This window comes from Hyperolius riggenbachi, chromosome 10 (assembly GCF_040937935.1).
Source record: "Hyperolius riggenbachi isolate aHypRig1 chromosome 10, aHypRig1.pri, whole genome shotgun sequence".
NCBI classification, from domain to species: domain Eukaryota; kingdom Metazoa; phylum Chordata; class Amphibia; order Anura; family Hyperoliidae; genus Hyperolius; species Hyperolius riggenbachi.
Genome location: NC_090655.1, coordinates 286223039 through 286235084, shown reverse-complemented (window position 1 = coordinate 286235084; position 12046 = coordinate 286223039). Strand labels below are relative to the sequence as shown.

Genomic DNA, 12046 nt, shown 5'->3' with positions numbered 1-12046 from the left:
CCTGGTGAATCTGGGCTCTGCTGGTGGCAATGTCTCAAGGCAGACAATCCAACGGACACTGCACACTGCTGGGTTCCACTGATGCAGAACAAGGAGGACGCCACTTTATTATTATTAGTATTTTTTATTTATATAGCGCCAACATCTTCCGTAGCGCTGTACATAGTACAAACAAATAATGGGGAACAAGTATACATAAGAAATACAAGACACTGTACAGTCATGACAATGAATAGTAGAAATACAAATACATACAGTTGATGTGTAGTTGGTACATGTGGAAATGACAGCAGTATGAGAAACACTAGGAGGAGGTCCCTGCCCTTGCAAGCTTATAATCTAGAGGATAAGGCACACAAAAGCTCGCCAGGCCTTTGCAAATGCTCATCTGGACAAAGAGGACGACTTCTGGTCTTCTGTGTTATGTCAGATGAAACAAAAATGGAATTGTTTGGTCACAATGATGTTTCCTTTATTTGGTGTAAAAAAAGGAGATGCCTTCAACCCAAAGAACACCATCCCCCCTGTCAGACATGGAGGTGGGAACCTAATGCTTTGGGGGTGTTTTTCAGTAAATGGACCAGGGAACGTAATCACAGTAACCGGCACCATGAGAAAAGAGCAATACATGAGGATTCTCAATGACAACAGCAGGCAGTCTGCAGAGAAACGTGGCCTTGGGCACCAGTGGCCATTTCAGCATGACAATGACCCAAAACACACAGCAAAAGAGGTGAAGAAATGGTTAGCAGACAACAACATTAAGGTTTTGGAGTGGCCCAGCCAGAGTCCTGACTTGAATCCAATTGAGACTCTGTGGAGGGAGCTAAAGATCAGAGTGATGGCCAGAAGACCCTCCAACCTGAAAGACTTGGAGCTCATTGCTAAAGATGAATGGGCAAATATACCTGTGGAGACATGCAAAAAGCTGGTCTGCAGGTATAGGAAGCGTTTCATTGCTGTAATAGCCAGTAAAGGATTTTCTACTGATTATTGAGAAGGGTATGAATGATTTTGGATTGGACACTTTTTGCTTGCGTGTGTGTGTGTGTGTGTGTGTGTGTCTGTGAGTGTGTGTGTGTGTGTGTGTGTGTGTGTGTGTGTATGGTGTGTGTGTGTGTATGGTGTGTGTGTGTGTGTGTGTACGTCCTTCTCAAAAAATTAGCATATTGTGATAAAGTTCATTATTTTCTGTAATGTACTGCTAAACATTAGACTTTCATATATTTCAGATTCATTACACACAACTGAAGTAGTTCAAGCCTTTGATTGTTTTAATATTGATGATTTTGGCATACAGCTCATAAAAACCCAAAATTCCGATCTAAAAAAATTAGCATATTTCATCCGACCAATAAAAGAAAAGTGTTTTTAAAACAAAAAAAGTCAACCTTCAAATAATTATGTTCAGTTATGCACTCAATACTTGGTCGGGAATCCTTTTGAAGAAATGACTGCTTCAGTGCGGTGTGGCATGGAGGCAATCAGCCTGTGGCACTGCTCAGGTGTTATGGAGGCCCAGGATGCTTCGATAGCGTCCTTAAGCTCATCCAGAGTGTTGGGTCTTGCGTCTCTCAACTTTCTCTTCACAATATCCCACAGATTCTCTATGGGGATCAGGTCTGGAGAGTTGGCAGGCCAATTGAGCACAGTAATACCATGGTCAGTAAACCATTTACCAGTGGTTTTGGCACTGTGAGCAGGTGCCAGGTCGTGCTGAAAAATGAAATCTTCATCTGCATAAAGCTTTTCAGCAGATGGAAGCATGAAGTGCTCCAAAATCTCCTGATAGCTGGCTGCATTGACCCTGCCCTTGATAAAACACAGTGGACCAACACCTGCAGCTGACATGGCACCCCAGACCATCACTGACTGTGGGTACTTGACACTGGACTTCAGGCGTTTTGGCATTTCCCTCTCCCCAGTCTTCCTCCAGACTCTGGCACCTTGATTTCCGAATGACATGTAAATGTTGCTTTCATCCAAAAAAAGTACTTTGGATTACTGAGCAACAGTCCAGTGCTGCTTCTCTGTAGCCCAGGTCAGGCGCTTCTGCTGCTGTTTCTGGTTCAAAAGTGGCTTGACCTGGGGAATGCGGCACCTGTAGCCCATTTCCTGCACACGCCTGTACACGGTGGCTCTGGATGTTTCTACTCCAGACTCAGTCCACTGCTTCCGCAGGTCCACCAAGGTCTGGAATCGGTCCTTCTCCACAATCTTCCTCAGGGTCCGGACACCTCTTCTCGTTGTTCAGCGTTTTCTGCCACACTTTTTCCTTCCCACAGATTTCCCACTAAGGTGCCTTGATACAGCACTCTGGGAACATCCTATTCGTTCAGAAATTTCTTTCTATGTCTTACCCTCTTGCTTGAGGGTGTCAATGATGGCCTTCTGGACAGCAGTCAGGTCGGCAGTCTTACCCATGATTGCGGTTAATGAACCAGGCTGGGAGTTTTTAAAAGCCTCAGGAATCTTTTGCAGGTGTTTAGAGTTAATTAGTTGATTCAGAGGATTAGGTTAATAGCTCGTTTGGAGAACCTTTTCATGATATGCTAATTTTTTGAGATAGGAATTTTGGGTTTTCATGAGCTGTATGCCAAAATCATCAACATTAAAACAATAAAAGGCTTGAACTACTTCAGTTGTGTGTAATGAATCTAAAATATATGAAAGTCTAATGTTTATCAGTACATTACAGAAAATAATGAACTTTATTCACAATATGCTAATTTTTTGAGAAGGCCCTGTATATATATTAATTATAGGAGACGGGCAGAGAGGGGACCGTAGTAATAGCAGTAGTAGTTGTCACTGACTGTTGTCGTCGCACAATATATGGTAGCATAGCGTACAACCAGCCAACGCCACAACCTAGGAAATGCCTGACGTACGCTAGGGACCAACGCCTACAAACGCCTGGAATAGCAAGCAACTGCTGGAGGAGTCGGAGGAGTCTGATATAGACAGTCAAAGAGCAGCAACAATCTAATGCACTGACCAGCATGAGAGTCCTCGGGAATCAGCGTAAAATGCTGCCATGTAAAAAGAAACACAAACATTACAAAAGAACAATTATGGCCAAAACATTTCCCACACTCAGTACACACATCGGGCTTCTTATCAGTGTGACATCTCATGTCTCATAAGGCTTCGTTTCTCTCCAAAACATTTCCCACACTCAGCACATGAATAGGGCTTCTCACCAGTGTGAGATCTCTCATGTGTGACAAGGCTTCCTTTCTGTCCAAAACATTTCCCACACTCAGCACATGAATAGGGCTTCTCACCAGTGTGACATCTCTCATGTTTGACAAGGTCGGATTTCAGTCCAAAACGTTTCCCACACTCTGCACATGAATAGGGCTTCTCACCAGTGTGAGTTCTCTCATGCGTGACAAGGTGTATTTTACGTCCAAAACATTTCCCACACTCAGCACATGAATAGGGCTTTACACCAGTGTGAGATCTCTCATGTTTGACAAGGTCGGATTTCAGTCCAAAACGTTTCCCACACTCTGCACATGAATAGGGTTTCACACCAGTGTGAGATCTCTCATGTACAACAAGCTCTGATTTCCGTCCAAAACATTTCCCACACTCAGCACATGAATAGGGCTTCACACCAGTGTGAATTCTCTCATGTATGACAAGGCATGATTTCTGTCCAAAACATTTTCCACACTCAGCACATGAAAATGGCTTTTCACCAGTGTGAGATCTCTCATGTATGACAAGGTGTGATTTCTGTCCAAAACATTTCCCACACTCAGCACATGAAAAAGGCTTCTCATCAGTGTGAGATCTCTCATGACTGACAAGATGTGATTTCTGCTTAAAACATTTCCCACACTCAGCACATGAATAGGGCTTCTCACCAGTGTGAGATCTCTCATGTCTGACAAGGTTTGATTTCTGTCCAAAACATTTCCCACACTCAGCACATGAATAGGGCTTCTCACCAGTGTGATATCTCTCATGTTTGACAAGCTGTGATTTCCATACATAACACTTCCCACATGTGGAACAAGAATAAGATCCTCCAGCAGGGGGAGAGCTGTGCTGGGTATGAGGCCCCTCGGGGTTAGACAGGTGAGGGGAGTCTGGGGGAATATTTGGGGTCACCAGGATATCTGCAGGAGACTCTTGTCCAGTGACATCATCATCCGTTGTACAGTCTGTGGATACAGAGAGACGAGTCTCTGAGAGGTTCCTGATGCCGGGACTCCGCGCTGCAAATAGAGAAACATCATCACTTCCTGTTAGAGACTTCTGAGGGGAGGAGCAATTATCATTAGGGAGGGTCAGTGAGCTGCTGATAATTCCAAGTTGATGCAAAGATGATGCAGATTGGAAATGGGCCAGATGCAGTAACTGCATAACTCTGCATATAATTATAATATAATTTGCACCATCTCAGAGTTATGGGCATGTCACTGACCATCGCTAGTTATCAGCCTGATAGAGAACTGCAGAAGGTTGTGCTCATAACAGGCTGCAAATAACACGAGAATAACTGTGCGTGCAAATTTTCTGCATACAATTTGCATTATATTTGCATACAAGTACAGAGTTACCTACATCTCTTTGACCTCCCTACACATAAAGCATTGGCCATACATGGAAAGCAGGGAATTGTAGAGCTTGATCTTGATCAGAATGCACTAGTACTTTCAGCACCGGGGACAGTGTATTCACCATTATTTTTGTGAAGACCTTTAGATCTATATTTAATAGAGAAATAGGTCTGTAGCTTGAGCAGGAAGCAGAATCCTTCCCTTCCTTTATAATCACTGAGATATGGGAGGCTAGCAATTCATGTCCAAATTTACCACAAATCCACCCTCTATACATAAGGAAGTCAATGCCCTTCACCAAAAGGGTTCTAATATATCTCTGTATTCTCTATTATAGTCTAAAGAGAAGCCATCGGGTCCAGGAGCTTTCCTCCTTGACATTTGCCCCACAGCCTCAAATAATTCCTCCGCTGTAATTAATACTTCCATACTAACCTCTAAAGGGCCAAGTCTCCTCATGCCTGAGGCTTCCTCCATTCCCTCCTCCTCCCCCGCTTCCCATCCCCCACCTCCTGGGACATCTTCTTCTATTTTGCATAGTTTGCTAGAGTAGGAACCGAACATCCTAGTCAGTGACTCATTTCCATGATGTTTCTGACCATGTGGGTCGCAGAGAAAAGGGACGTAGTTAGATGTCTGTTGCTGTTTCAGGGTTCTGGCCAACAGCCCCCCCCCCCCTTCTTATTGCCAAATTCATAAAAGCTCCTCTTACATCTGGTGGCAGCGTATTTTGCCTTTGTAAAAAGGATATTATTAAGTTTTTCCCTTTTCCTCGTAAGCTCTCCCAACATCTCCTTACTCAGTGTATTTTTATGTAAGAGTTCCAATTTCTCAATTTCTGTTACACAGGTCATTACCTCTCTTTCTCGCTCCTTCTCCAGCCAACTACCTTCTCTGATCAAAGTCCCTCTTATCACCGCTTTGTGAGCTTCCCAGACCAATAAGGAGGAGGGGAGGGTGGGGGGGAGCACCCTCCTTATTATTCTCTTTAAAGTTGCGTACACACGCACTTCAAAAGGAAACGACGGGTCCGCCGGACCCTCCCGCTGGGCGGTCTTTAGCCGACAGTATGCGCGTGTGGATCGCTCAGAAACAGCCTTATCAGTCCGCGAACAGCACGTACACACGCGTATTCTGTCGGCTAAAGACCGCCCAGTGGGAGGGTCCGCCGGACCCGTCGTTTCCTTTTGTAGTTCGTGTGTACACACCTTAAAGTATACCTTCAATTCACTTGCTATCCTCCCAGCTATCTCTTCAGTTCTCAGGAGTGAGTGGTTTAGACTCCAACTCCATGGTCCATTCCTTATTATTTTCCGTCCTATATGTAACTTGATAGATGAATGATCCGAGATCAGGGCAGTTTCTATCTTAGTTTCATCTTCTTCCGAAAGTAAATTATGAGAAATCAAAAAATAGTCTATGCGGGAGGAGGAGTTACGAGGGGAGGAATAGAACGTATAATCTCTCATTGAGGGGTGTTGGATACGCCAAATATCGATTAGTTGTCGTTTTATGAGAGCACGTTTAACCCTTTGTATGGCTCCCTTTGTGAGAGCGGATCTCCCTGCAGAGGAATCCATAGAGGGATCCAATACTAAATTTACATCACCCACTATCACTATTGATCCCTCAGAGAAATCAACCAACCTATTCAAAATCTGCTCCAGAAACCCCGCCTGACCCGAGTTAGAGGCATAGACTACCCCCAGCGTCATCCTACGAGAATTCCCTTTACCAACAAATATCTTCCTTGTGTGTCTCCACGTACCTCCGCCTCTTCAAGCCTAACATTACTGGCCAGTACTATCGCTACCCCCCCTACTCCTTACCTCCGCCTCTTCAAGCCTAACATTACTGGCCAGTACTATAGCTACCACCCGACTCCTTGTGCGTCTCCACTTACCTCCGCCTCTTCAAGCCTAACATTACTGGCCAGTACTATCGCTACCCCCCTACTCCTTGTGTGTCTCCACTTACCTCCGCCTCTCCAAGCCTAACATTACTGGCCAGTACTATCACTACCCCCCTACTCCTTGTGTGTCTCCACGTACCTCCGCCTCTTCAAGCCTAACATTACTGGCCAGAACTATCGCTACCCCCCTACTCCTTGTGTGTCTCCACTTACCTCCGCCTCTTCAAGCCTAACATTACTGGCCAGTACTATCGCTACCCCCCTACTCCTTGTGTGTCTCCACTTACCTCCGCCTCTTCAAGCCTAACATTACTGGCCAGTACTATCGCTACCCCCTACTCCTTGTGCGTCTCCACTTACCTCCGCCTCTCCAAGCCTAACATTACTGGCCAGTACTATCGCTACCCCCCTACTCCTTGTATGTCTCCACTTACCTCCGCCTCTTCAAGCCTAACATTACTGGCCAGTACTATCGCTACCCCCCTACTCCTTGTGTGTCTCCACTTACCTCCGCCTCTTCAAGCCTAACATTACTGGCCAGTACTATCGCTACCCCCCTACTCCTTGTGTGTCTCCACGTACCTCCGCCTCTCCAAGCCTAACATTACTGGCCAGTACTATCGCTACCCCCCTACTCCTTGTGTGTCTCCACGTACCTCCGCCTCTTCAAGCCTAACATTACTGGCCAGAACTATCGCTACCCCCCTACTCCTTGCGTGTCTCCACTTACCTCCGCCTCTTCAAGCCTAACATTACTGGCCAGTACTATCGCTACCCCCCTACTCCTTGTGTGTCTCCACTTACCTCCGCCTCTTCAAGCCTAACATTACTGGCCAGTACTATCGCTACCCCCCTACTCCTTGTGTGTCTCCACTTACCTCCGCCTCTTCAAGCCTAACATTACTGGCCAGTACTATCGCTACCCCCCTACTCCTTGTGTGTCTCCACTTACCTCCGCCTCTTCAAGCCTAACATTACTGGCCAGTACTATAGCTACCCCCCTACTCCTTGTGTGTCTCCACGTACCTCCGCCTCTTCAAGCCTAACATTACTGGCCAGTACTATCGCTACCCCCCTACTCCTTGTGTGTCTCCACTTACCTCCGCCTCTCCAAGCCTAACATTACTGGCCAGTACTATCCCTACCCCCCTACTCCTTGTGTGTCTCCACTTACCTACGCCTCTCCAAGCCTAACATTACTGGCCAGTACTATCACTACCCCCCTACTCCTTGTGTGTCTCCACTTACCTCCGCCGCTTCAAGCCTAACATTACTGGCCAGCACTATCGCTACCCCCCTACTCCTTGTGCGTCTCCACTTACCTCCGCCTCTTCAAGCCTAACATTACTGGCCAGTACTATCGCTACCCCCCTACTCCTTGTGTGTCTCCACTTACCTCCGCCTCTTCAAGCCTAACATTACTGGCCAGTACTATCGCTACCCCCCCTACTCCTTGTGTGTCTCCACTTACCTCCGCCTCTCCAAGCCTAACATTACTGGCCAGTACTATCGCTACCCCCCTACTCCTTGTGCGTCTCCACTTACCTCCGCCTCTCCAAGCCTAACATTACTGGCCAGTACTATCGCTACCCCCCTACTCCTTGTGCGTCTCCACATACCTCCACCTCTTCAAGCCTAACATTACTGGCCAGCACTATCGCTACCCCCCTACTCCTTGTGTGTCTCCACTTACCTCCGCCTCTCCAAGCCTAACATTACTGGCCAGAACTATCGCTACCCCCCTACTCCTTGTGTGTCTCCACTTACCTCCGCCTCTTCAAGCCTAACATTACTGGCCAGTACTATCGCTACCCCCCTACTCCTTGTGTGTCTCCACTTACCTCCGCCTCTTCAAGCCTAACATTACTGGCCAGTACTATCGCTACCCCCCTACTCCTCGTGTGTCTCCAATTACCTCCGCCTCTTCAAGCCTAACATTACTGGCCAGTACTATCGCTACCCCCCTACTCCTTGTGTGTCCCCACGTACCTCCGCCTCTTCAAGCCTAACATTACTGGCCAGTACTATCACTACCCCCCTACTCCTTGTGTGTTTCCACTTACCTCCACCTCTTCAAGCCTAACATTACTGGCCAGTACTATCGCTACCTCCCTACTCCTTGTGTGTCTCCATTTACCTCCACCTCTTCAAGCCTAACATTACTGGCCAGTACTATCGCTACCCCCCTACTCCTTGTGTGTCTCCACTTACCTCCACCTCTTCAAGCCTAACATTACTGGCCAGTACTATCGCTACCCCCCGACTCCTTGTGCGTCTCCACTTACCTCCGCCTCTTCAAGCCTAACATTACTGGCCAGTACTATCGCTACCCCCCTACTCCTTGTGTGTCTCCACTTACCTCCGCCTCTTCAAGCCTAACATTACTGGCCAGTACTATCGCTACCCCCCTACTCCTTGTGTGTCTCCACTTACCTCCGCCTCTTCAAACCTAACATTACTGGCCAGTACTATCGCTACCCCCCACTCCATGTGTGTCTCCACTTACCTCCGCCTCTTCAAGCCTAACATTACTGGCCAGTACTATCGCTACCCCCCTACTCCTTGTGTGTCTCCACTTACCTCCACCTCTTCAAGCCTAACATTACTGGCCAGTACTATCGCTACCCCCCTACTCCTTGTGCGTCTCCACTTACCTCCGCCTCTTCAAGCCTAACATTACTGGCCAGAACTATCGCTACCCCCCTACTCCTTGTGCGTCTCCACTTACCTCCGCCTCTTCAAGCCTAACATCACTGGCCAGTACTATCACTACCCCCCTACTCCTTGTGCGTCTCCACTTACCTCCGCCTCTCCAAGCCTAACATTACAGGCCAGTACTATCGCTACCCCCCTACTCCTTGTGCGTCTCCACTTACCTCCGCCTCTTCAAGCCTAACATTACTGGCCAGTACTATCGCTACCCCCTACTCCTTGTGCGTCTCCACTTACCTCCGCCTCTTCAAGCCTAACATCACTGGCCAGTACTATCACTACCCCCCTACTCCTTGTGCGTCTCCACTTACCTCCGCCTCTCCAAGCCTAACATTACAGGCCAGTACTATCGCTACCCCCCTACTCCTTGTGCGTCTCCACTTACCTCCGCCTCTTCAAGCCTAACATTACTGGCCAGAACTATCGCTACCCCCCTACTCCTTGTGTGTCTCCACATACCTCCACCTCTTCAAGCCTAACATTACTGGCCAGTACTATCACTACCCCCCTACTCCTTGTGTGTCTCCACATACCTCCACCTCTTCAAGCCTAACATTACTGACCAGTACTATCGCTACCCCCGATAGTGGATGTCGGCCACTTACCCCTATACTGGGATATTGGAGCATGCTTCTCCTGTGCAGAGGTTCTATACCTCTCCATCTGAGGGCTTTCTGCCCCACTGGAGGTTGAGGTTGAGTCATCATAACGGAGTCTGCTCCGCACCCCCTCACGGGACTGGTTCTCTCTATCCTTCCTCTCCATCTTTCCTCTCTCTCCACTGCCTCCCCCCACAGATTATCCCTCCTTGAAGAAACAAAGAGAATCCTTTCTAGAAGTCTCTCCTTTACTTCTTCCTGCGCCTCTGAATTACCTTCATCAGGTCCAGGGAAATGGGCCAGGCGTTTCCTCTTACAATAACACAGCAGGCACAGATATAATACAGTTTTATTCACATCAAAGCCTTTAAGGCAAATTATTTGTTTCCTCAGTTGCTATCCCCCCCCCCCCTATACTCACACCCTTATTATCTAACTTACCAGCAATTCCCACCCCTCCCCTCCTGATCTCGGGGCTGTGATCTGCCCTCATTGTAATCCCTCACTTACCCCCCTATTCCCTGCATTCACAAACTTACTATTTACATGCTAATCTCCCCAGGGGGCAATGAAGCGCCCCACACCCACCCGCCTCCCCCCATGTCCCCCTCGTGGGTCTCTTTTCCTTTGGTTTGTAGGTCGAGGGAGGAACTAAGTGCACCCCCGAGTCATGACTAGACTCCCTCCCTCTACCCCCCTCACCCCCGAGTGTACATCTATTCTGAAAATCACCGGGCACTTCCTGTCTCACATTTTTGCGTATTTCTCCACGTGAAAACCATCGACATAGATTTAACCCTTTACATTTCCCCTTTTTTCCCCCTCTTTACATCTCTTCCAAAACTTCCAATCTCTGGTGAGTATAACAGGTGAATATTGCAATCAGTGCCGTGCTATTTAAACCCTTAGAATTTTTTATTCCAACAACCTTTATTTTCCGCTCTTTGCCCGGGCACCGGGGTGGGGGGCGCCAATCGCCCGCCCCCGATGCCCGGCCAAACCACCCCTCTCCCCCCACTCTCCCCCTGAGGAGTCAGGCAGTGGGTGCAGGGCACTAAAGCAAGCCTGACATACTGAGGTGATGGGAGGAGTCAGGCAGTGGGTGCAAAGCACTAAAGCAAGCCTGACATACTGAGGTGATGGGAGGAGTCAGGCAGTGGGGGCAGGGTAGTAAAGCAAGCCTGACATACTGAGGTGATGGGAGGAGTCAGGCAGTGGGGGCAGGGTAGTAAAGCAAGCCTGACATACTGAGGTGATGGGAGGAGTCAGGCAGTGGGGGCAGGGTAGTAAAGCAAACCCGCCATACCTAGGTGATGGGAGGAGTCAGGCAGTGGGTGCAGGGCACTAAAGCAAGCCTGACATACTGAGGTGATGGGAGGAGTCAGGCAGTGGGTGTAGGGTAGTAAAGCAAGCCTGACATACTGAGGTGATGGGAGGAGTCAGGCAGTGGGTGTAGGGTAGTAAAGCAAGCCTGACATACTGAGGTGATGAGAGGATTTAGGCAGTGGGTGCAGGGTAGTAAAGCAAGCCTGACATACTGAGGAGATGGGAGGAGTTAGGCAGTGGGTGCAGGGTAGTAAAGCAAGCCTGACATAATGAGGTGATAGGAGGAGTCAGGCAGTGGGCAGAGGGTAGTAAAGCAAGCCTGACATACTGAGGTGATGGGAGGAGTCAGGCAGTGGGCACAGGGTAGTGAAGCAAGCCTGACATACTGAGGTGATGGGAGGAGTCAGGCAGTGGGCGCAGGGTAGTAAAGCAAGCCTGCCATACCTAGGTGATGGGAGGAGTCAGGCAGTGGGTGCAGGGCACTAAAGCAAGCCTGACATACTGAGGTGATGGGAGGAGTCAGGCAGTGGGGGCAGAGTAGTAAAGCAAACCTGCCATACCTAGGTGATGGGAGGAGTCAGGCAGTGGGTGCAGGGCACTAAAGCAAGCCTGACATACTGAGGTGATGAGAGGATTTAGGCAGTGGGTGCAGGGTAGTAAAGCAAGCCTGACATACTGAGGTGATGGGAGGAGTCAGGCAGTGGGTGCAGGGCACTAAAGCAAGCCTGTCATACTGAGGTGATGGGAGGAGACAGGCAGTGGGTGCAGGGTAGTAAAGTGAGCCTGTGAGCCATTTCACACTGGTGGCAGCATTGCTTTATACCCATGCTTGTGGGTGTTTAAACCCAGAGCTGCATACTCACATAGAGATGATGTCACTATACTCCGCCTCTGGGTCTAAGGCTGTGCGCCTCATCGCACAT

General features: G+C 48.4%; 1 pseudogene; it reads right to left on the bottom strand.

Annotated features, from left to right (window-relative positions):
• Window positions 1-2730: 2730 nt before the first annotated feature.
• The window catches only part of LOC137537274 (zinc finger protein 721-like), a 79779-nt pseudogene continuing 70463 nt past the window's right edge, over window positions 2731-12046 (bottom strand).